This window comes from Lactuca sativa, chromosome 3 (assembly GCF_002870075.4).
Source record: "Lactuca sativa cultivar Salinas chromosome 3, Lsat_Salinas_v11, whole genome shotgun sequence".
In the NCBI taxonomy this organism is placed as follows: domain Eukaryota; kingdom Viridiplantae; phylum Streptophyta; class Magnoliopsida; order Asterales; family Asteraceae; genus Lactuca; species Lactuca sativa.
In genome coordinates, this window is record NC_056625.2 from 18105744 (window position 1) to 18126691 (window position 20948).

The following is a 20948-nucleotide window of genomic DNA, read 5'->3' on the forward strand; positions in this document are numbered from 1 at the left end:
AAATCATAGCAAGAACATAATGGATTATGAGCCTAATCAAAGACCAAATCAGGACAGCGGACACACCAATATTTTCTGATCAATGGACTCGTAACAGCTAGATCTAGCACAAACAATCTATGAAACTTTATGGACTTAATAGAACAAATCATACATTCGTGTTTTTTCGACTTCTCGGGTCTTTCCATCTGATCAAAATTAAGAACCCAACATAGAGTTCCTCTCTTGTGACCGAACCCTAGATGCAAAACACCAACAGGTCTGAAATCTAACTTGAGAACCAGTAGGAACAAGACTCGATTATGTTGATACATGAAAAGTGATCCTTATGCAATCCGAGGTAGCATCTGTCCGAGGTCAAGATAATATCCGAAGTAAAGTTATTCCGAACTGAAGACATGTCTGAGATACATCTTTTTGTTGAAGTGTTTTGTGTCTGTAATGCATTTATTACTGTAAGTACTATTTTGTATTTTTCTTATTCTTTTTATTATAGTACAAGAGACAAGATCAACCAACGCACGACCCCGAAATGAAATGTGGTCTCGGAAAAGAATTACCACGATTGTCGGCTATGGTAATAAGGTTCAAAGCAAGTTTGATCTCGACTGTCTTCTTTATAGATACTTCATATATCAGACCAAGCAATCCACTATTACCATCACTGATGCATACTTTCCCTGTATGAATCTAAACGTCATTCTCACTATAGTTGCACATATCAAAGATCGTCAAACGAAGGAATCAAGCATTGGAGCTTACAACTCCGCAATCAATTTTCTCAAGGAATACATTGTTGGATACTGTAGATCTGATGTTGTAACACCCCGTTTATCAAATAAATGTATAGAAGCCCTAAAATGAATAATAATTGAGCGAGGCGATAGTTTTGAGGACTTAAAAGTCATAATTACAGAAGTCAGGGTGCGTTTGGTAATTAATGGACTTAAATGGAAAAGATTTGAGGGCTTAAGATTTGATTGGTAATTTAGGGATCTATTTTGTAAACATGTATGGGATCAGGGTTTAAAAAGAAAGTTTTGGATTCAGTTTGTAAAGATTTATGGGGGCAGGGTTTGTTTGGTATGTTCTGGATGTAAGTTGAAAAGATTCCATGGGGAGGGACCAAAACTGTAATTATGGGAAAGTTGTTATATTGGAGGCGGGTATAAAACCCTTGTGAAACCCTAACCCTAAGGATAGAGAGAGGCAGCCGTCACCCCCCATCTTCCTTGCTCCAGCCGTCATCGTCGGCCTTCCCTTGTTTCTCCGATCACGAGCCACCTGGTGTGCTGAGCACCGCCATAACCCGCTGTCGGTGAGGTCACGAACAGCCAAGGTAGGACCGCCGATGGCCGAGTATGGAGAGTTGTTGTCGTTGGTTCCGTTCCGACCACCGTCGCTGCTGGGATCGTTCCACACAGCCGCTGAGCCGCCTCTCCGTGTTTCTTTCTTCTTCTTCTTCTATTACTCAGTCAGCCAATGAACACCGCCGACCGCCAGACTGTCGAAGAAGGTCGCCATTGCGATGTTGCTGCCGGAGAACCGTCGTTTCTGGGTTCCGACCATCGTTTGCCACCCATGGTGGCTGAGTTGGGAAAGTTTTAGTCTCCGGATCGTGGTTGCGTGTGATTGTTGTTCGTTTGCTCGGATTTGGAACAAGAAAGACCACCGCCACCACCATTGGGTGGTGGCTAGCATCACAACCGCCGCTGCTGTTGCTTTTTGCGTTGTTGCCGCCACTGTGAGCCACCAAGGGAGGGTGGCTGGACCTTTGTGCAACAGAAATCGTGTGTGTGTGTGTGTGTTTAATTGCAGTTTAGTGGTGTTTGGGTGTTTGGTCTAGCTGGAAATAGCAACGAAGCCACTACCACCACCGTAAGGTGGTGGCTGCCGCCCAGCGCCACCGCCGGCCACCATGGTGTGGCAGTGTGTGTGTGTTACTTAGTGTGTTAGTGTTTATGGTTATGTTTTGATCAAACATTGTAATTGTAATTATTTTGGTTAATAATAAAATAGTAGTAACCACCACCGTAAGGTGGTGGCCGCCGCCGTGAGCCGCCATCGACCACCACTACCCAAGGTGGTAGTGGGTGGTGCCCCGCTAGCAAACCCTAATGGGCTTAGAGATTGGTTTTGGGCCTATTGGGCCATGTTTGAGTGAAAACCCTAATTAGGGTTTAGAAAACCCTAATTGTGAGTATTGGGCCTTAGACTTATTGGACCCACTTTTGGGCCATTGAGATGGGATTATGTATTAAGCCCAATCACTCCATCTCATTTATCTAGTAGAGTAAAGAACTTAATGGGCTAAGTCCTTAATGAGCTAATTGAGAAAATACTAATATTGGAGAGGTTATCAGCACACGCACAAGAATTATTTAATAAGTGAATATTAAATAATAATCATTGGCAGAAATTAATCTAAGCAATAATGGACTTAATGGATTAAGTCCCTAGTGTGTTAAGTCCTTAATGGGTTAAGTAAGAAACACTTAGCCCTAGTTATCGGTCGAGGTGAAACCCTAATTTCACTTGGGCTTTGTGTTGGGCCATTCGAGAATAATCAATTGGGCCATAGATGGGCCATAGTTGGGGCCTAGATGGTTGTATGATATTGGGCCCTAAAATGATACATGTTGGACTGGACTGATCAATTGGGCCTTAAGGGAAGTCCATGTAGAGGTTTGGGCCCAATTTGGAAAATTGGGCCATATGTTGAGCTTTGATCCCTAGTTGACTTTGGGCCTATGGAATTGGGCCTTGGGCTTGGGTAAGCCAAGTTAGGGGTAATGTAGCGATTATCCAAAGTATGTATTTATAGTATGTGTTAGAACCCAATTATTAATTGGGTGTTATTTGGTGTTGACAGTTCGAGAATCTGTCAGCTAGCAGCTGGGGTGGAGTCTGCGGAACTTCAGCAGTGTGGGATTGTGTCTACGGGACTTCAACAGTGTGAGGTGAGTTTCCTTCCAGTAGGAACGGGTCTAAAGCCACAATGTCGGCGCGTTTAGCTAGCAGTAGTTTTCGGATTTTGATCTGATGCAGTAGTTAGTATGTTTGATGCCTTCGTGGCTCAGACAGGATTTATGTGTTATGTGTTCCGGGCTACGGCCCGATGTAGTATGCAGTATATGTGAGTTTATGCCAGTTGATATGTTATGATATGCTGTGTTCAGTCAGCTTCGGACTTCGGTCCGATGGAGGGGCAAGGCCCCAGTCAGTTAGCTTCGGACTTCGGTCCGATGGAGGGGACAAGGTCCCAGACAGTCAGCTTCGGACTTCGGTCCGATGGAGGGGCAAGGCCCCAGTCAGTTAGCTTCGGACTTCGATCCGATGGAGGGGACAAGGTCCCAGATAGTCAGCTTCGGACTTCGGTCCGATGTAGGGGACAAGGTCCCAGTCAGTCAGCTTCGGACTTCGGTTCGATGGAGGGGGCAAGGCCCTAGTATGTGCTTGATATGTTATTGTTTGGTATGTGGTAGTTTGGGGGAGCTCACTAAGCTTCGTGCTTACGGTTTTCAGTTTTGGTTTCAAGTACTCAGTTTTTAAAAGAGGAGCTCGGGAAGATTGCAGTGCACACACCATTTGTTCAGCCTGGGATGTTTATACTCTGATATATTTGACAGTTGTTAACATATTTTGAGATAAATTCTTTATGACTCTTATATGACATTTGATGAATATGGTTTTATTACTAATTTTAAAAGAAATTTTTAGACTGTATTTTTGGGACGTTTCAGATGTAGAGTTTGCTCATCTTTTCAGAACAGAAAAGTTTTTGGCCAAAATCACATATGAGCTTCCTGAAGCTCAAATCTTAGCAGAAGGTCCAGTTGAAGAACCTGAACTTTGTTATGTATATCTCAAGAAGAAATTTAACCGAAAGGAATTCTTCTGAGTTCTTGACAAACACCTCGTTGCCACTAAGATTCTTCAAAAGTTCATCACAGATGCTGCCAAGAGTGGCTCTTCTAAACACATCAAGAAGAAATTTATTGAGCATCTCCAATGGTACATTGAAGTCTGAAGCTGGCTTCAACAGGCTTATCTATTCATCTTCAAATAAGCTAAGTAGAGTGGTGAAAGATTGCTAAGGTTACTTAGGGGGAGATTGTTCATACATGAAAAGTGATCCTTATGCAATCTGAGGTAGCATTTGTTCGAGGTCAAGATCATGTCTAAAGTAAAGCTATTTCGAAGTGAAGACATGTCCGAGATGCATCTTTGTGTTCAAGTATTTTTGTGTTTGTAATGCATTTATTACTGCAAGTACTATTTTGTATCATTCTTATTGTTTTTTAGTATAGTACAAGAGACAAGATCAACAGCAACGATTGTGTCAGTCTGTTGATCTCCATATGTCTCTCAGTCCGTGCACACTTTGTCTAATATTTGTCTTTAGCGAGTCCCTGTCTATATAAGGTGTTGTCAACCTTAATAGAAAGGTGTGGATGTATGCAAACAACAATTGTGATCTTTTTTCACTTATATCATGAATCATTCAGTCAATCATTCTTTTACATTCTTCTTGTTCTTAAAACACTTTACATTATTCATACTAATTATTATCATTTCTTATTGAGCACTTTGTTGATTATCTTAATTCTGAGACAAGACTGGTTTGCCGGACTTGACTGGATCATTATTACAAGCATACATTAATTTTAACTTAATTCAGGATTTAAGTTCTCAAACCTTGTTCGCGTAGATCATTGCTCTCACACAACTAGATCATGATTTGCTTTGTGCTAGCATGCATGTTTGTATTGTTTATTTAAAATGTTGATTATTATGTGAGGTTGATAACTTAGTTTTCACATGCTCAAATAATATTTTGAACAAAATAAACATGACATTGAGTTTGGTTTTAAAAGTTTAAAATGTGAACATAATATGTAACAAGATTCTTTTAATAACTACCTGTATTGATTTATAGTACGAATGTACACCGAATTTGTTATGATTTGTGTTTTTTAAAATGAAAAAAAAAAATTGGGTGCACTTTCTACTAAAAGGTCAGGTGTTACACATAATGAGTTAGGGGTAGCATTCATCTGGCCATACTGGCTATATAGATGTGCCGCATCGGCTCTCCACGGTGTTTTAATACCCATACTCATCTCTTTTATGGTTGTTGAGACCTTATTTCTCCCTTTATCTCATTATTATGTGACTACAATACAATCGGTGTTATTTTTTAACTTTTCTAATAAGAACCAATTATGTGTTTTTCTTTTACTTTGAGCAACTAGTTATATTTTTTGTCATTGATAAATAACTGACACTTGAAATAAGAACTTGAAAAGGGTGATTGTTATTGATGTCTACATTTTCTTTACATTTTAATTCTTTTAAAATTAAATAAATTGATGATGTCTACTTCTTAACGATGGCTAAATAATAAATTCAATATAACTTACAAATATAATATATGATAAGCAATTGTATAGAAAAAGGAATCATAAAAAAAGGAATCCCACTTTGTAACGATATCATTTATATGTGTCCTTCTGTTCGTACGAAACAAATAATTGATAATGCAGTTCTGTTTTTAGTTTTAATAGTTGTAGACAATTATTGCCTATTCAGAAAATAAAAATAATAATAATAATACAAATAAAATAAAAAACTATAACCACAGAAACTATTATATAATATGCGCCATGAAAATGTGTTCTAAATGTAATCATTATTTTATGATAAAAGTTAGATAAAATAAGAAAATAAGAAAGCCAATATATATTAAATAAGAAATAATATGAGTAAATGGTAAAACAAATGTTATTAAAAATAAGAAATATATATAAACAAGAAAGGAAGATTTCACAAGAAAACATCTATTATTTATGTAAAATTAACGATTAAATCCCCTTTCTTTTAATAGAAAAACCTAAGAAGCAGACAAATTTTTTCACTATAATTTCAAAAGATTATTTAGAATAAATAATCTTAACCAAGTTGTAGAATATGTCTCAAGGGTTCCGTACATATAAAGAACGCCAAAATCCGAGTTTAAATTTTTTCACTATAATTTCAAAAGATTATTTAGAATAAATAATCTTAACCAAGTTGTAGAATATGTCTCAAGGGTTCCGTACATATAAAGAACGTCAAAATCCGAGTTATAACGAAAAAGTTACGGCACCGGGAGATGTAAATAGTGAATTTATGATGGATGACTTTTTAGCCTTAGAAATCTAAACAAAAGTTGTAGTATACGTTAAACCAATAACATACAAAAAAGAACGCCCAAATTTGACTTCGTACGAGGAAGTTACGAATTTTCTAAGATTTGGCTTAGCATTGCATAATCCGAAACTCGAATTTTAGATCGAGTGGTTTTTGGCCTACGCGAACTAAATGAGAATTGAAGATCTCATTAATAGAAACTCAACGGTAAAAAGACAGACGAAAACAGAGTTCGTATGTAGAAGTTATGAATTTTACGCGGACTTTTAACAGTATAATCTCCTCGTATTGTTAAATTTAAGATCGGTCGAGAATTAGCCGACGGAGTCAAAATGAAAGTTGTAGATCTTATTTTTACCTACGTGTGGATATAAAGAATGTCAAAAACGGAGGTCGTATGTGAAAGTTACGGATTTTAGAAGTCGGAAATGTGTTGTGCGAAAATAGGTGATGTGACACAATCTTGGCCATTGCTTTCTCCCCAAGTCTTGCCACTAGATGGTGACATGTGGCACCAAGTTCAGCCATTTTCACCCTATAAATAGAACCTCTCCCATCCTCATTTTCTTCACACATTTCTCATTCTTTCTTCTATTTACTCTCTCTCTCTCTGGAACCTCTCTCTAGCCCCCAAACCCCCCCGAAAAGCCTAGGGAACCTCCCTAGCACGAGGCGGATGCCCCGAAGTGCCCAACGACTCCGAGAAGAAGAGATTTTCGGCTCGGGAACGCTGCTCCAAGCAAAGCCCGGTTTTCTATAAAACCCGTTGTAAGTGAGCTACGCCTACACTATTTTTTAATATATCGTTTATTTAATTATAATAACGTTATTAGGAGCTTATAATAAGTACTTGAGAGTATTACTATGGGTTATATAAGTATTGTTTAACGCTTATATAATAGTAATAATAGCTAGACTATTAATTAGTCTCAGCGAATAATAGACTAAACTTTAGTCGTAATAATACTAGGTTTCGTTGAAGGAAAATTATTTTTAAGAAGCGAAGTGCTGTCTGAGTTCGGATTCACCACCTTTTCAAGTGAGTGCATGGTCCCTTTTCATCTTACACATAGATATGAAGTATTTTATATAAATTACGTGCTATGTGTGCATATTATCTCCCCAAGTCTTGCCACTAGATAGTGACATGTGGCACCAAGTTCAGCCATTTTCACCCTATAAATAGAGCCTCTCCCATCCTCATTTTCTTCACACATTTCTCATTCTTTCTTCTATTTACTCTCTCTCTCTCTCTCTCTCTGGAACCTCTCTCTAGCCCCCAAACCCCCCGAAAAGCCTAGGGAACCTCCGTAGCACGAGGCGGATTCCCCGAAGTGCCCAACGACTCCGAGAAGAAGAGATTTTCGGCTCGGGAACGCTGCTCCAAGCAAAGCCCGGTTTTCTATAAAACCCGTTGTAAGTGAGCTACGCCTACACTATTTTTTAATATATCGTTTATTTAATTATAGTAACGTTATTAGGAGCTTATAATAAGTACTTGAGAGTATTACTAAGGGTTATATAAGTATTGTTTAACGCTTATATAATAGTAATAATAGCTAGACAATTAATTAGTCTCAGCGAATAATAGACTAAACTTTAGTCGTAATAATACTAGGTTTCGTCGAAGGAAATTATTTTTAAGAAGCGAAGTGCTGTCTGAGTTCGGATTCACCACCTTTTCAAGTGAGTGCATGGTCCCTTTCATCTTACACATAGATATGAAGTATTTTATATAAATTACGTACTATGTGTGCATATTATCTGAATACTTGTTGTCTATGATGGATGAATGATTTTATACATGTTTTAAATGATTTAAATATATATTTATTTTATATCTACAAATATGTTGGGATAAAACTGATGGGTTTTGGACATAAGAACTTTCCCTATGTACACATACAACCCTATAGCTTGGATCTAGGTTTCTCTAATTGAATATGCAATATATCCAGGACTTTCATAGCTAGAAATTATCTATATTTATGTCAAGGATAATCATTAAATTAAGTTAAAATTCGGATTTTTACATAATAAAACGATTTAGTTATCAATCCAAGAAAAAACAACAACAAAATCCCGAATTATCCTCTGTCTGACGTTGGGACTCACCGAGTAGGGCCAACTTGCCGAGTCCAGACACTGACTCGCCGAGTTGGGTCGGACAGAGGTGAAGAAAAAAGATTTTCAGCTAGCAAAACAGCTAAGCATCACATTCAATTGAAACCAATCATGGCTCTGATACCACTGATGGGTTTTGGACATAAGAACTTTCCTTATGTGCACATACAACCCTATAGCTTGGATCTAGGTTTTTCTAATTGAATATGCAATATATCCAAGACTTTCATAGCTAGATCTAATGTAAACTAACAATTAAAACATATGAAAAATAGATCTAGAATAATACCTTGAATTAATTGCTTAAAAACCTTCTTCTTCTTGGAGCTTAGAGTCACAAATGTCACTCCTCTAATGGCTTACAAACACCAACTAGCAAGAAGATGATTTGAGAGAAGGAGAGAGGTGAGAAATCGGCTCTAGGGTTACTCCAATCACAAGGGTGCCGATTTCCACAACCCCAAGGGTCTATTTATACTTGTGAGCTCCTAGGGTTTCACCTTAAAACCCTAATTGGATAACATAGCCTCAAAGCAATCCAATTCCCCTCTTGATAAGGCCTTGGACGATTTCTAGGTGATCCACATCCCTAAAATCGTCCAACCCATATCCATAAGGGTTATTAGCTCAAAATACAACTTTCACACATTTGACAGTTTATGCCCCTTTATTCAATTAATCTCTTTAAGTCGCCAAATTAATTCCTAATTAATTTATGACTTATATTAATCAAATAATATTATTATTCTTTTAACATATTATTCTTATAATACATTAATAATAATATCTCTTCTCTCTAAATCACCCTATCAAGTTGCTATGGTGAAGGCAACCCAAAAGGACCATGCACAACCGGGTCAAGTACTTACCAAATATAGTTACAGCCTTAGACACTAATCCAACAGTCTCCCACTTGGATAAGTCTAGTAACTATAAACGCAAACACAATCCGATTAGCAATCGTAGCTCTCAAAGACGCTGTCAACTCTGATCTTATCAGTAACCTGTCCTTTAGATAAGGGATCGTACAACCCTCTGTTTTGATATCGTGCAGACAATTTCATGAAACATTGTCATACTTATTGTCTAGCAACTATTTTCTCGATCTCAGATTTATTCTACATAGAACTTAATTGAACACATCAATTCAGTCTTGACCGGGCTCGACACATAAGTCAAATCAAATCATCGAGCGGTCGTGATATCGCTTTTACCCTCTTAGGATAAAAGTAATAGATAAACTTCGACTTCTATGCATTTACTTATCGACTAATCAACTATACACAACAATGTGTTTTATGACATCAATTTACCGATGCGGTTTCGCATTATCAATGTACAACCAATTAGTAAATAATAAACCATATATCTAGGTTTTAAGACCATATGATATTATCTTCTTGCGATCACTCCAAAGTGATTCCAGCAAGCGCAGGTGTATTCCAATGCTGAAAACTTGTTCATAAGCACTCATGAACGTTGCAGCAAACCTTTGCTATGTCTAATACCATTTAGACAATCTGCACACCAATTCACGACAATCTTCATTGATACCTACTTCCAACATATGAACGATTGTGGACAGTTTGAATAATTCGATTATTCTTAATAAACACAATTATTCTGGAAGTCAAAACATGCAAAGTGAAACAATAGCTAAACAATTAACATAAGACAGTAACATTACTTATAAATAATACTCCTTTATTTAATCATCAAATGTCAATTACATTTATCTATTACATGTTTCTAATACTATCTAATCTAAACTAATATCATCCTTCAGCCCAATACTCCTAGCATGCTGCAAGGGCTTAACCCTGCTCAGTCCTTTCGTAAGCGGATATGCTGGGTTATCTTCTGATGATATCCTCTTAACCACGAGGTGTCCTTCTTCTACTCAAAGTCTAATAAAGTGATATTTTCTATCGATATGCCGAGATCTACCATGATCCCTCGGTTCCTTGGTCAAGGAAACCGCTCCTTCATTATCACAGAAAATTTCCATGGGCTCCTTTATAGCAGGCACAACTCCATGATCACCAATGAAGTTTTTCAACCATATTTCCTCCTTTGACGCTTCGCTCGCTGCAATGTACTCTGATTCGCACATCGAATCAGCTACAGTTTCCTGTTTGGAACTTTTCCACGTTACCGCTCCTCCATTAAGGGTAAAGACCCATCCCGACTGCGAACGGTAGTTGTCCCTGCCGCTCTGGAAACTGGCGTCACTATACCCTCGCACCTTCAAATCATCACTCCCTCCGAGGACTAGAAACCATTCCTTGGTCCTCCGAAGGTACTTAAGGATGTTCTTGACCGCAATCCAATGCGCTCTACCAGGATTCCCTTGATATCTACTGACCATGCTCAAAGCAAAGGCCACATCAGGTTGAGTACAAGTCATAGCATACATGATCGAGCCAACTGCAGAAGCGTAAGGTACTCTACTCATCTTAGCTATCTCGGCTTCGGTACTCGGACTTTGAGTCTTACTCAACTTGATATTACTCTGTATCGGTAGTTCTCCCTTCTTCGAGTTTTCCATACTAAAACATTTTAGTACCTTATCTAAGTAAGTATTCTGACTAAGTCCTATTAGTCTCTTACTTCTTTCTCTCACTATCCTTATTCCCAAAATATAGGAAGCCTCTCCGAGGTCCTTCATAGCGAAACACTTCCCGAGCCAGGACTTGACCTCCTGCAGAGTCGAGATGTCGTTTCCTATGTGAAGTATGTCATCGACATACAAAACGAGAAAGCTAACTATGCTCCCACTGGCTTTGACATATACACATGATTCATCTTCGCTTCATACAAATCCAAACTCTTTGACTTTCTCATCAAAGCAAAGATTCCATCTGCGAGATGCTTGCTTAAGTCCATAAATGGACTTCTCAAGCTTGCACACTCTATTTGGATGCTTCGGATCGACAAAACCCTCTGGCTGAGCCATGTAAACATCCTTAGCCAACTTCCCATTAAGGAAAGCGGTCTTGACATCCATTTGCCATATCTCATAATCATGAAATGCAGCAATAGCTAGCATCACCCTAATAGATTTTATCTTCGCAATTGGTGAGAAGGTCTCATCATAGTCAACTCCGGGAGTTTGAGTAAATCCCTTCGCCACCAATCACGCCTTATATGTGTGCACATTCCCATCCACGTCGGTCTTCTTCTTGAAGATCCATTTGCACCCAACCGTCTTACGTCTGGGCACATTGTCAACCAAATTCCAAACTTGGTTGTCATACATGGACTGAATCTCGCTGTCCATTGCCTCCTTCCATTTCACAGACTCCGGACCTGCCATGGCTTCCTTATAGCAATTAGGTTCATCTAGATTTATTAGTGTACTATCACTAATATACGTGTCCCCTTCGGTAGTAATATGAAAACCATACAACTGGGGTTGAACTCTAACTCTTTCGGAACGTCTCAGACGTAATGACTCGTCAATTGGTTCAACCGGACTTTCCTCCTCGGGTTGAGCGCCAGCGGTAGAGGCTCCTTCATCACTTGACTCTTGAATCTCTTCAAGATCGATCTGCCTCCCACTGTCTCCTTGGCTTATGAGTTCTCTCTTGGAAAACCCCTATCCTCGCAACGAAGACAATATTGTCACTCGGTCGATAGAAAAGATATCCAAAGGATTTTTGCGGGTAGCCGATGAAAATACATCACTCACTACGAGGTTCGAGCTTGTCATGAGTTTCTTGTCTTACGAAAACTTCACAACCCCAAACCTTGATATGTGCCAACGAGGGAGCTTTCCCTGTCCACATCTCGTGAGGTGTTTTGGCAACCTTCTTTGTAGGGAATCGGTTAAGGATATGGGTGGCAGTCTCTAAGGCATACCCCCAAAATGAGATAGGTAGTGAAGCACGACTCATCATACAACGAACCATGTCCAACAAGGTTCGATTGCGCCTTTCTGCCACACCATTTAACTGCGGTGTCCTAGGTGGCGTCAATTGTGAAACTATTCTACATTCCTTGAGATAGTCGTGGAATTCAAGACTTAGGTACTCTTTTCCTCGATCGGATCGAAGCATCTTGATTTTCCTGCCCAATTGATTCTCCACTTCATTCTTGAACTCTTTGAACTTTTCAAACGTTTCAGACTTGTGCTTGATTAAGTAAATATACCCATATCTACTATAATCATCGGTGAAAGTCACGTAGAAGCGGTTTCCATCCTTTGTGGTGGATCTAAAGGGACCACATACATCGGTATGTATGAGATCCAATAAACCCTCACCCCTCTCACAAGTGCCAGTGAAGGGTGACTTGGTCATCTTTCCAAGCAAAGAAGACTCACACGTGTCATCTTCCCTAAGGTCGAATGACTCCAACACTCCATCCTTTTGGAGTTGGGCTATGCGCTTCTTGTTGACATTTCCAAGACGACAATGCCACAAAGATGCTTCATCCATACTATTGGAAGAATCTATACACAACACATCATTTCCTAGGTTATCTACAACCATAATAGTTTCATAAATTCCATTACAAGGCATTGCTTCAAAGTATAAAACACCATTTAGATAAGCATAAATAGAACCTTTCATATTATTAAACGAATATCTAAATCTTTTTCTAAACAAACCATGAGATGAAATGATGTTGCTTGCCATATCTGGCGAGTAGCAACAATTATTTAAATCTAGACCTAATCCATTACTAAGCACTAAAGAATACGCTCCAATCTTGGTGACAGGCGACGATCTTCAGTTTCCCATGATTAGATTTATTCTTCCTTGCTCCACATCTCTATCTCTTCTTAGTCCCTGCAAATCAGAACAAATGTGGTAACCACATCCTGTATCAAGAACCCAAGAAATAGTATGAGATAAATTACTAGATTTAATTGTGTATATACCTGAAAAAGATGGCTTGATCTTTCCATCCTTGATGGCTTGCAGATATTCCGGGCAGCTTCTCTTCCAATGCCCTATTTTGTGGCAATGATGGCACTCTGCCTCCTTCGGGTTAGGGTTGGGCTTAGCAGGATCAACTTTGGTCCCACTAGAAGAGGAACCATCTTGGGACTTTCCCTTGCGGTGGCTCTTTGACGGAGCCTTCCTCTTCTCGCCCCTTCCCTGCCCTATAGCTAAAACAAGAGCAACGGTTGGTGCGGGAGTTGGTGCAACAGACTTGTCCTTTAGGTTGCTCTCAGCAGTCCTTAGGAGTCCTTGGAGTTTGCTTAGGGTGACTTCTTCCTTGTTCATGTGGTAGGTCATCCAAAATTGGTTGTAGCATGAAGGCAAGGAATGAAGAACAATGTCGATGGCCAAATCCTCCCCAAAGTTAACATTTAACTTCCAAAGACGATCAACATATCGTTGCATCTTTTGCAAGTGCACAGTCAATGATTCTCCATTTCCCATCTTAGCGGTGATCATATTGGTGATGATCTCGTAGCGCTCTTGCCTCGCGCTTTGGTGGTACCTCTCCATCAAGTCTTGATGCATTTCATACGGATACATGTCCTCATAGGACTTTTGGAATTCTTGGTTCATAGTGGCTATCATGAGGCAATGGACTTTCGTTGCATCACGTTCGTGTGTCTCAAAGACAGCCATCTCTTCAGGAGTAGCGATTTCTGGGTTGACCTTCTCGAGCTTTTCATCGAGGACATACTCTTTGTCCTCGTAACATGCAATGGTGTGAATGTATCTTATCCATTCGCTAAAGTTCGTACCATCGAAGGTCACTTTTTGGCAAAGACCCATTAACGTGAATGAGTTAGCAGCAGTGTTGTTTGCGTTCGACATCTACAAATAGAAAGGACAAAGTTTGATTAGAATTGAATCCCTAATTAAACACCCAAAATGAAAAATTAGGGCTAGGACCCAACAACATTATTTACATATTAGAAAAGGGATGTCGTAATCCAATCATGCAAATAATTTGGAGGTAAGTGAATGACGATTCACTAATTCTTCACCACGAAAACATAACCTTAAGTTTTTATTGAGAATTCCTAGATTTTATAGATTCATTGAACTCTTCAATGGCATGTTTAAATCTCGATATGCCCCTCTAGTGTGTGACTGGGATACCGAGGATCACAAAGCGGGTGTGAATTACCATGCAAATCTACATGGTGCCTTCATTGTTACAATCATCTATTCGATGTGCCAGTAAACCACATACGCTCCATCGAACTATGATAAACAATGAATCACCCTTTGCCACCTTTGCTTAGAACCAATTAGTGTGACGGTAAACCACACACGCTCCACTAACTTCTTAGCAAGGGTGCAAAGTGCAATTTCATGGGATTGCACCAATTCACTTTTCATAAAGTAACTAAGATTGGGAATTTTATAAAATAGTTTGGTTACTTTATAGGTTCATTATGTTGGATTAATGTCTAAGTCCATAACTATAATTGGTAAGACTTGACCCGACCCGGCATGGTCCATTTGGGTTGCATGGCATCATGCATTTGGATAGACTATAATGAGAGAAATAAGACACTTATGGTTATTAATATATTATAAGTTCTAGTATATTAATAATAAGAATAATAAGATTATTTAATTAGTATTGATCAAGAATTAATCTAGGATTAATTAAGTGATCAAAAGAAGACTAATTAAATATACGGGTTGATTGTGCAAATCATCCATACTTATATAGTGGGCTAATGCTTCATGGATTATCTAGTTGGGCTAAAACCCATATGATGCTCCATGGATACTCCATGGTGTTTTTGTACCCATGGATCATGGAAATGAAAGGCCATGTCAATTAAGGTTTACATGGTGTAACCCTAACTATATATGCATCTTATTCTTGACCAAAATCGGCACTAGTGTGTGTTATAGAAGGGCTAGCTGATTTTCATGAAGTGTAGAATTCTCTCAAGTTATTCCAAATATATTTGGTGTTGTGTGAACCATTTGAGGTGTCACACTTGAGGCACTAGGCACTCAAGCTTCATGAAGACTTTCTACATCAAAGAGGTATGTATTCTATCTTGTTACATTCGTTGTTTTGTATGCTAGATTAGGATAACACCTTGGAAGTTCTTATTTGCATGTATAATAGAGAAAACATAGATCCAAGGTATTTAGGGTTGCATGTACACTTAGGAGTGTTAGAATGCTCAAAACCCAACACATTATACTTATTAATGAGGAGAGAGAGTTGCCCTATCCTACTCGTTCGGCTAACGACCCTCCACCGGTTAAGCAAGCGGTGGGTGTGAGTGTACACCCATTAAGCGTCATTTTATAGGCAGCAACCTTATACCCACCTTATAGACCGGATTTGTGAATGAGGCCTACTAACGGTAAGACTAGCATTTTAATTTTACTTATATATATTAAGCCTTTAATAATATAATAATATAGGGTTGAATTTTAAACTTGTAAAACTCTAGGGGTTGAAATTTAAATTCTTCTAAATTAAACTATTAATCACAAAATTCAAACTTCAAAACATCGGGATAGAAATTGAACTTTTCAAAACAATAGGGATCAAATAACAAATAATTCAAATTAAACAATTAATTTCATAATTATCTATATTTGACCTAATCCAATTTTAGTCATTAGATAATTACCAAATAATCTTAAATAGTCCATATTTATCACATAAATAAACAATATTTAGAAGATTTGAAATTATCTATATTTATGTCAAGCATAATCATTAAATTAAGTTAAAATTCGGATTTTTATATAATAAAACGATTTAGGTATCAATCCAAGACAAAACAACAACAAAATCCCGAATTATCCTCTGTCTGACGCTAGGACTCGCCGAGTAGGGCCAACTCGCCGAGTCCAGACACTGACTCGTCGATTTTGGTTAGACAGAGGTGAAGAAAAACGATTTTCAGCTAGCAAAACAGCTAAGCATCACATTCAATTGAAACCAATCATGGATCTGATACCACTGATGGGTTTTGGACATAAGAACTTTCCCTATGTGCACATACAACCCTATAGCTTGGATCTAGGTTTCTCTAATTGAATATGCAATATATCCAAGACTTTCATAGGTAGATCTAATGTAAACTAACAATTAAAACATATGAAAAATAGATCTAGAATAATACCTTGAATTACTTGCTTGAAAACCTTCTTCTTCTTGGAGCTTAGAGTCACAAATGTCACTCATCTAATGGCTTACAAACACCAACTAGCAAGAAGATGATTTGAGAGAAGGAGAGAGGTGAGAAATCGGCTCTAGGGTTACTCCAATCACAAGGGTGCCGATTTCTACAGCCCCAAGGGTCTATTTATACTTGTGAGCTCCTAGGGTTTCACCTTAAAACCCTAATTGGATAACTTAGCCTCAAAGTAATCCAATTCCCCTCTTGATAAGGCCTTGGACGATTTCTAGGTGATCCACATCCCGAAAATCTTCCAACCCATATCCATAAGGGTTATTAGCTCAAAATACAAATTTCACACATTTGACAGTTTATGCCCCTTTATTCAATTAATCTCTTTAAGTCGCCAAATTAATTCCTAATTAATTTATGACTTATATTAATCAAATAATATTATTATTCTTTTAACATATTATTCTTATAATACATTAATAATAATATCTCTTCTCTCTAAATCACCCTATCAAGTTGCTATGGTGAAGGCAACCCAAAAGGACCATGCACAATCGGGTCAAGTACTTACCAAATATAGTTACAGCCTTAGACACTAATCCAACAGTCTCCCACTTGGGTAAGTCTAGTAACTATAAACACAAACACAATCCGATTAGCAAGCATAGCTCTCAAAGACGCTGTCAACTTTGATCTTATCAGTAACCTATCCTTTAGATAAGGGTTCGTACTGTTGGATTAGTGTCTAAGTCCATAACTATTTTGGTATGTACTTGACCCGATGGCGCATGGTCCTTTTGGGTTGTCTTCACCAAAGCAACTTGATTAGAGAAATAAATAGAGAGAGAGGTTATTATGATTTATTAATATGTTATAAGAATAATATATTAAAGGACAAATCATATTTGTTTAATTAATATTGGTCAATAATTAATTAAGAATTAATTTTGTGATCAAGTGTAATTAATTAAACTAGAGGGGCTGAATTGTAATTATGTGATAGTTACAAAATAAGGTAAGGATTATCTTAAATATAGGGTGAACGAATTTAAGGTGATAATGCCTTAGAATTCGACTAGGATAAGGGTTTCTAAGACTTATCTTATGGTTGCTTGGTGGGCAAGCAACTAGATAAGGATAAAGACTAAAACCCTAATCTTGACACCTATATAAACCCCCTAAGGCTCATGAATTCGTCTAAGCCTTCCCAGGAAATCCTAAGGATGAATGCCTACCTCTCTCCTCTCTCTTTATACCTTCTCCATTTGCTCTTGGTGTTTATAAGCCATTAGAGGAGTGACACTTGTGACTCTAAGCCTTCCAAAGTCAATTCAAGGAGGAATTGGGATTGTTATTGCTACATAACAATCAAGGTAATATCTTAAACCTAATTATATGTTAATATTGATTTCCATATGCTAGAATTAGAGTTTATAGTCTTGGATTCAAAGCATGTACAATAGAGAAACCTAGATCCAAGCATTAGGGTTTGTATGAGCACATAGGATGTCTTATGACCAAAACCCGTCAGTGGTATCAGAGCCTTGATTGGTTTCTATTGTATTGATGCTTGATATGTTTGAAAATTTCGAATTTTGTGTTTCTGGAGGCTGGACTCGCCGAGTCCAAGGTGACTCGACGAGTCCATGCCTGACTCGACGAGTCGACTCGTCAGATGGAGGGTACTTCGAGATTTCTTGCTATTTTTGCTTATGGATAGTTACCTTATCATGATAGATCAATATTAATCTGATTATATGATATATTTGACTATAATTTTGATCTAATTGAAGATATTTATCAATTAATAAGATAATTGTTTCCTTATAAGATAATTGATTAATTATTTTGAGTAAATTGATAAATTGTTTTGCAAGAAATCATTAAATAAATCAAATATGGATAATTATGTGATTAAATGTTAATTTAGATTATTTGTTATTTGACCCTTGTTGTTATGAAAAGTTTCATATTTTTCCCTTTAAGTTTTCTAGTTTAAATTTGACCCCAAAAGTTTTGTTGTTTTGAAATTTAAATAGTTAAAACCCTAATGTTTTGAAAAAGGTTTCAAAACTTGCCCTCAAGTTTTGGAATTTAAATTTTGATTAAATAGTTTAATTTTGATGCATATTTAAATTCTAAACCCTAATGTGTTGAAATGTTTCAAAACTTGCCCTCAAGTTCTAAAATTTAAAAGTTGATTAAAAGTTTAATTAGGAATGTTAAATTCTAAAACTCTAGTATGTTTTGAAAAAGTTCAAATCACACCCTTATGGTTTTATTAATTAATTAAGGTGTATAATTAAAAGAAGTTTAATAAATCCATAAAAGTTTAGGTTTACAATTTAATTAAAAGTATAATTGTTAAATTAGACCACCTAGTATTTTAAAAGTGTAAAATACACCCTATATTATATATAACATTAAAAGTCTAACATTATATATATGTATGAGTAAAAGTCAATCTTACCGTTAGTAGGCCTCATTCACGAAGCTGGTCTATAAGGGGTGTTTAAGGAAATTGCCTATAAAATGGCGATTGAATGGGTATCCACTCTTACCCACCGCACTCTTGACTAGTGGAGGGTCGTTAGCCGAACGGGTAGGATAGGACAAAACCTTCCATTATAAGTATAATGAAGTATAAAAGTAACTAAATGTTTTCATAAAATTCCCAATCTTAGTTACTTAGGCAAAACTGAATTGATGCAATTCCATGAAATTACACTTTGTGCCCTTGCGAAGACGTTAGTGGAGCGTGTGTGGTTTACCGGCACACTAAATGGTTCTAAGCAAAGGTAGCAAAGGGTGACTCAATGTTTGTCATAGTTCGGTGGAGCGTGTGTTGTTTACCGGCACATCGAATAGGTGACTGTAACATGTGAGGGCACCATGTAAGTTTGCATGGTTATTCACACCCGCTTTGTGATCCTCGGCATCCCAGTCACAAACTAGAGGGGCATATCGAGATTTAAACAAACCATTGAAAGTTCAATGAATCTCAAAGGATCTAGGAGTTTTCACAGATTTAAAATTTAAATTTCTTTTTCATGGTGGAAATTAGTGAATCGTCATTCACTTACCTTCAAATATTCGGCAATTAGGGTTACGGCATCCCTCTCCCGAGTTGTGGAATATTGTGTTGGGTCCTAGCCTTAGTATTTCATTTGGGTGATTTACTAAGGACTCAATCTATCAACTAACTTGAATTCGTCTTTCTCCCGTTTTGTAGATGTCAAAGTTCGACAACTATGGTCTTCTCAAATCCCGTGAAACAAGCATTCCACATGAAGATGATATTCCACAATTCGATCGAGGAACAAGAAATCATGCTTCACTTCCTCTACCTCCTCCAGTTATTCTGCCTAACCCACAAGTTCAAAGGCTTGAAAAGTTCAAGATCACTCAAGCCCTTTTGGCAAGTAAACATAAAGAAGGAAAGTCCGTGTGTGCACACGTCCTAGGGATGAAGTCACACATTGATAGGTTAAGAATGTTGGGATCCATTGTCTGTGAGGAAATGGCTATTGATTGGGTTCTTTAGTCACTTCCCAACTCATATAGTGAGTTCGTAAGAGAGTACTATATGATGAACCGCGACGTGACCCTTATAGATCTCACCTATATGCTTATTGCTGCTGAATCAGCAATGATTTGGCGCAATAGGAAAGCAAAGTTGATTGGTGAATCTGCCTTCGAGACCTCTATGGATATAGACAATGGCAACGAAAGACATGCTATGATCGAAAAGTTTGATCACAAGAGAAAGAAAATGTCTGAAGTAGTTCCATGTCATGTTCCAAAAGAGTCAATTTGCTTTTATTGCCAAGAGAAAGGGCATTGGAGACAAAGCTGCCCCATTTACCTAAGAGATCTAAGAGATGGGAGAGTCGAAACATATGGCTCTGCTTTAGGTAAAATCCATTGACTAACTCTTTTAAGCTCCTATTCTAGATTCTTAATACATAATGTGATAAGATTACGATTGATGTTTTGTAGGATCGAAGAAAGGAGAGGAAGCTTAAGGGAAGAAGTGAGCAGAATCTAACCGTGAAGGAATGGATATCGATCGCATTACTTGAAGATTAGATTCTCAAGCTGCTACTTAGAGTTAGAATTAGATTGCTAAGAAAGATGTATTAGCATAGTTTTCAATGAATTGCATTGTAAGGACAAATTTTTCCGCAATAAAATAAATTTTGATTTTATATTATTTATTTATCCTTGCAATAGCGTATGTGAAAAATTGATGTTTTAATGTTTCTATTATTAGCAATAATGGATTTGATTCTTAATTATATTATTTGTGGAAATGTCGAGAATTTACCAAATAGGAAGAGTTTCTCATCGCCCAAGTTTCAACTGGACAGAAACTTGGAATCATGCAACGTGGATGCACGATGAATGAGAAATTTCGTATTTGGAAAATTAGACTAATTCATTGACAAAGTGTCAAGTGAAGGACTAGGAGATCGAGTACACAAAGGTGTGTTGATCAAGTCCACCATAAGAGTAACGAGATATTCGTCATGATTTACTAAAGGTT

General features: G+C 37.6%; 1 long non-coding RNA gene across 1 annotated transcript; it reads left to right on the plus strand.

Annotated features, from left to right (window-relative positions):
• The first annotated feature begins 1153 nt into the window (after window positions 1–1153).
• On the plus strand, window positions 1154–3713 carry LOC128132577 (uncharacterized). The gene is made up of 2 exons (XR_008230656.1): window positions 1154–2960; window positions 3526–3713. It is a non-coding gene; the product is annotated as an uncharacterized LOC128132577 (long non-coding RNA).
• Window positions 3714–20948: the final 17235 nt, after the last annotated feature.